The sequence below is a fragment of the Asparagus officinalis genome, chromosome 3 (genome assembly GCF_001876935.1).
Source record: "Asparagus officinalis chromosome 3, Aspof.V1, whole genome shotgun sequence".
NCBI classification, from domain to species: domain Eukaryota; kingdom Viridiplantae; phylum Streptophyta; class Magnoliopsida; order Asparagales; family Asparagaceae; genus Asparagus; species Asparagus officinalis.
In genome coordinates this window covers 107,843,113-107,849,112 of record NC_033796.1, presented here as the reverse complement: position 1 = coordinate 107,849,112, position 6,000 = coordinate 107,843,113, and positions in this window count along the sequence as shown.

The window sequence follows — 6,000 nt, the reverse complement described above, 5'->3', positions numbered from 1 at the left end:
CGTCCAGTGATAGCCTTTTTTTAATAAGTCCCCGAAATCTAAATTTGTTCTTAAATAAAACTGTCAATTCTATAAGTTCTCTTCAATATGCCCCTCCAACTTAAAATTTGTTAACTTAACACTAAATTAAATAAGCTGCAGTAATCTTGCTAGCTTTTTCCTGAAGTTTTCTAGATAATTATATTTAATACTAGTAACATATTGTGATAGTTACTTCTCATTATAATTATTTAATACGGTAAATTACACTTAACCCTTATGAACTTTTTAACTCCTATGAATTTTTAAAATCACACTAAACTCCTAATGACTTTTCTGTTTCAAAGAAAACCCCCAATAACTTTCTGAATTTTGTATATAATTCCTAAATGGTACAAAAAGGCATTTTAAAAGATATTGGGGGGTTTGGTGTAATTTATCTAAAAGATATTGGGGACTTTCTACAAAAGTTAATAGGGGTTTTGTGTGATTTCGAAAGATCATAGGGTCTATTTATTGTAAAATGCTAAAATTTCATGAGGGTTTACTGTAATTTATCTTATTTAATATTATAATTCTTAGTTTAAGTAATACTATTAAAATAATTATACTATCTACATACTATAAAATATTTATCTAAATTAATTTTTTAATTATGCTCTTAAATAATTTAGTACTATAAATATCTTAGAAATTTTTATTATACTATCATTAACAACTAATAATATTATTATTACTATTAAATACTTTTTTATAAAAAAGTTAGTTTTCAATTATTACCAAGTATAGATTGAGTATCATGTAATAATCTTTGAGAAAATACTCTAAAAATAATAATTAATTAATTAATTTAATTTAATTATATAATACTAAATAAATATGTAATTCATAATTTATGTAATATTATTAAAATAATTATGCTATTTATGACATAAATTTTAATTCTATTTATTTTATTGCTCATTGAATTATAGTGTAATTCTTAATAGTCATTAGTAACATATTATTCTATTTATACTATTATTTTAATTATTTCATTATAATTCATAAATAATTATTATAATAATTTAATTGGTTACTACTAATGATTTTGTGTACTTATTTTATTATATTATTTTTAAATAATTAATAGTTAAATATTATTGATACTTATAATTATTTAGGAAGGTGAGGAGGTACATAATTAATAAGAGATTATATTTATTTAATGAAAGATTAATTAGAAATGATGAGGAGGTACATAATTAATAAGAGGTTATATTTATTTAATGAATGATTAATTAGAAATGATGACATATTTAGACTTTATCAAAATTTGAGAGGTAAAAAAGAAATTAAAAGTTTTAACACTCAAATCCTCTTTTTATAGTATAAATTAGCTTTATGGAACCCCTCTGGTATTTCCTACACTAGTAGGCTTGACTGTTACTCTAAAGTTTAAGCTCATGTAGCAGAAGCACAATCCTATAAAATACTTTGAGCATGGAAACAACAATTTTAAGTCCGACACCTCACAATATGTTTATTTTATGCTTTTACTACCTTGTTATGATATTTTATTACCTCGTTTGGCCTATGATATCTATGGTACTTCTCTTATCCAAAAATTGTCACGTGTCTTTCTGTTTCTGACACAAATATGCAAAACATTCTTAACCTTAAAAAAGTAAGGAAGTAGTTATGTCCTTTTTGACTCAAACAACTGGTTTATAGATCATTTTGCATCAAGCAGGTTTGTGCCATAACTAAGAAGCAATTGCATATGCATGTACAAGTTAAATATAATATATAGATGTGTCCTCATGTTTGGATTTTGGTGAATTGTGGTGTCTGACAAGTGATGTCCATTTTTAGTAGGGCACTTGTTTCAGTCAATGGATGGATCATATAGCATTTGGCTATACCATTTTGTTCTGAAACACCTATCTTCAAAGATTTTTAAACATGCATCTCTTCAATCTTAGAGCATGTTTGGCAACTGACTTATTTCTCCTTATAAGTAACTTTTTACTTATAAGGTGCCAATGTGGTGTTTGGTAAGGGTTACTTATTTTACTTAACAACTTATAAGTAGAGAAAAAATAAGTTGGGATTTTCCAACTTAATTTTTGTCTATTTATGAGGAACTTTCCTTATTCTGGCTGAAAGACAAAAATATCCTCCTATTCCCTTTACTTTAATTAAATATTTTCTTATTATAAAGTGATTAATATTAATAACTAATTATTTTATAATTAGTTTATTTACTCATTTATTAATAATTATTTATTAATAATTAATTAGATAAATGATTTATTAATAATTATTTTTTTATTAATATGAAATTAATTAATCTAAATATTACTAATTAATAATAACAATTACTGTAATACATAAAAATATTTAATAAAGTATATTTCTTACTTTGAGATAACTAATTTTTATATGTTAATTAGTTCTTTTTTTAACAATAATATTTTATTAGTATGAATTTAATTAATTAATCACAATATTAGTAATTAATGATCACAGAAAATGTATTATATAATTTTTTTTAGTCAAATATATTTATTATTATAATTAATTAATATTTTATTAATAATGATATTTTACTGATATGAATTTAATTAATAAATATAAATATTAGTATTTAATAGTCACAGATATTGTAATATATAAAAATATTTTAATCAAATATATTTCTTATTATGAGATAACTAATTTTAATAATAATAATATTTCATTCTAATGAAATTTATTAACTAATCTCAATATTATTAATTAAAAACATCTCAAATAATTAAATTAAATCAATTACTTTTTTAAATAATTAATAAATTTAATATTATTAATTATCTAGTTAAAAATAATTAAATTAAATCAATTACTTTTTTAAATAATTAATAAATTTAATATTATTAATTATCTAGTTAATATAAAATGAATTAATTAAATTACTTTTTTAAATAATTAATAAATTTAATATTATTAATTATCTAGTTAATATAAAATGAATTAATTAGTAACAATATGGAGTTGCAGCAATATGTTCTTTTTAGTCATTTGACATATAACACAACCGTAGAAGTTATTGGTTTACCAAACACATAATTACCTATGTATCTTATACCAAGCAACATCCACACTTTCATACATACTTGCAAGGAGTTTTGAGAACATGTAATAAATAACTTAAAAGGATTCAAAAAATAAAGTTGTAGCCAAACGTGCTCTTAGCATGAAGAATAAATATCAATAAGGTCACTCGATATACTGAACATCATATTCATGATTAATTGTGGATAGACCCCTAGTAGTTTTGTTATTGCTAATAGACCTTTGAGTGAACTTTCCCCCCTCCCCTTTTTGACTCTTTTACCCTCATTAGACTTCACACACACACAGACAAACATCCATGAAGTGACTGTTACTGTGTTAGACTTGAATAGCGATATGATTTGTGCCTACAGATAATCATGGACATTCCCTGTCCATTTGAATGAGCGTATTTGCCTGATGACCATTGTTAATACGAGTTATCGTGCTTCAACCATGATACGTCATTAAAGCATATTAACAATTGCGTCTTCCACATGCTATAGGTTGCGGTTGTAACTGTTGCTTTCCCTGCAACACCCCTTCTCCTCGCCAGGGCTCGCATTTGCATTTCTGCTTCCCACTCAAGAGAAGACCTTGTTAAAGCTTTAGAGGTAAAAACCAATAAAATCCCTCTTATATCCCATAAGTAGCATTCATCATTTTATCAGCATCAGTGAAAGCTAACATGAACATTTTCTGATATATTACAGGTCATCAGCAACGTTGGTGATCTCATCGGCATCAAGTACTTCCCAGTTGAACCTCACAAGGCCCATGCTGAAGAGAGCAGGAAGAAACTAGAGTAGGGAATTCTCAACTTGTGTGTGCATTTAAAGCAGACAAAAACATTTCCTCTTGGGGCTCTTGTTTGTACATTAGGAGTGCAATTTGGTATAATTTTTTGGCTCCTTTTCGCACATTTTTTCGTCTGTACAGTTACAGTAAACCTGTGCTGAGAAGTGTCAGTGAATTACTAATTTAATTTGGTCTTTGTTTTATTTCTCTTTTTCCTGGATTGATGAGAATTTATTTGTAGCAAGATACATGGAAAATAAAGTAAACCAAACTCAGATTCAAGATGGTGAAAGTAGCGTTATAGAGATTATCTTAGTGTTTACATGATCTGGTCTATGTTTTGCGGTAACCGGATATTTCTCCTTGTCTTTAAATATTTATTTGTATAGCGAATTTTGAAGGGGTAGAACTGAGGTTTTCTATGTTCTCACCAATTGCAAAGCAAAATGTTTCCACTTGAATTCTGCAAAATGCTGTTGGTGCCTTGGTAATCATCCGATGTTAAAAAAGAGTACGGTAGTTCAATATTCTTGAGAATTATATCTAGATCAACCATAATCAATCAAGGAGCAGAGAGAACTCGCAGAGAGAATTGTATCTAGATCAACCATATTCTTGAGAATTCTATTGAAATCCTGGATACTTGGTTTTTTATTATATGATGTAGAGAATTTCACATGTTTTGGGTATTTATAATAAGTTAATGCAAACTTATGGTTTTGCTCTTCACGCATGATCTTTGACGAAGCTCAACCGGAAAACTAGGTAACTTTTAGGATTCATACTCACCAAGTTGGCTAAAAAAAGAAATGAAAATGTGGTAGGGAACATTATCGGTGAAATTATTACAACGAAATAATTTTCATTCTAAACTTGCCTAGATTATCAGGTTCCTGCGTATGGAGTTAGACCCTTCAAACTTGGTGGCCATCAAAAAAATTATTCCTAAGAAAAGAAAAATGTTGTAGGGAACATTAATGGTGAAACTATTACGATGAGATAAATTTTCATTCTACACTTGCCTAGATTATCGAATTCCTAGATATACAGTTTCACTTCCCCATCGAAGTATAATGGTGTTAAACAGAAAAGAGCAAGATTAGTGTCAGTGTTGATTCTCAATGGAAATGTTTTTTGCTCTCTCTCTCTCTCTCGAGCAACCTACGGGATTGAGGCAAACAAAGCAGTTAATGGGTAACAATACTGGTGTAGACTCAACTCGTGCAACCAGGAACCACATCAAAAGTCTTTTGATTAGAATCTTGCAATAATTCCCTATGACAAAGAGGCATGGACAAGAACCGTAACCTCTCTGTGTCGTTCGCTGTGTGGTTCGTGGTCCATAATTGGGTCCACTGCACTCGGGAGACTGGCAATGATGGCATGGTTTCCTCGCATAGGCAGGGTGCGATATGTACCCTTGCATGACAAATCATATAAGATTTCCAAATGAAGAAGTTCCGGATTAAAAAAAAAACATGTACAGGATTTCAGACATGGCGATTGTCCAAAATCAAGACATAAGGGCAAGACAACATATGCACTATCCTTCTGAAGACATGCATTCTTCATTTATATAACTATAATTTTGGGCTGTTTTTCATATACACAAAAGAAAAACCTAAAATTATTACAGACTAGTTGGTCGTTCGTCAAAAGTGCAGCATACATACTTCACATGGAAAAGAACCGTAACCTCGCTGTGTGATTCATGGCCCAGATTTGGGTCCGCACACTTGGGAGACAATGACGATGTTATGGTTTCCTCGCATAGGCAGGGTGCGGCATGCACGCTTGCATAACAAATAAGATATCCAGTTGACGAGTTCTGGGTAAAACTAAAAAAACATGGACAAGATGTCAGACATAGCGATTGTCCAAAATCAGGACATGAGGACAGGACAACATATGCGTAATCCTTCTGAAGATGTGCATGTTTCATTATTATAACTATAATATCAGGTTGTTATTCATATAAAAAAACCCCTAAATTTTAGAATAATTTACAAAATAATTGGTTTTTGTCAGAAGTGCAACATATATACTTCATATCTGTGCAAACAGAACGATAGGAAGTGGATACTGATACTACAGTATTTGATTTGTTTTCTTTTTGTAGCATGGATATTGTCGTGTAGATAACCAGTG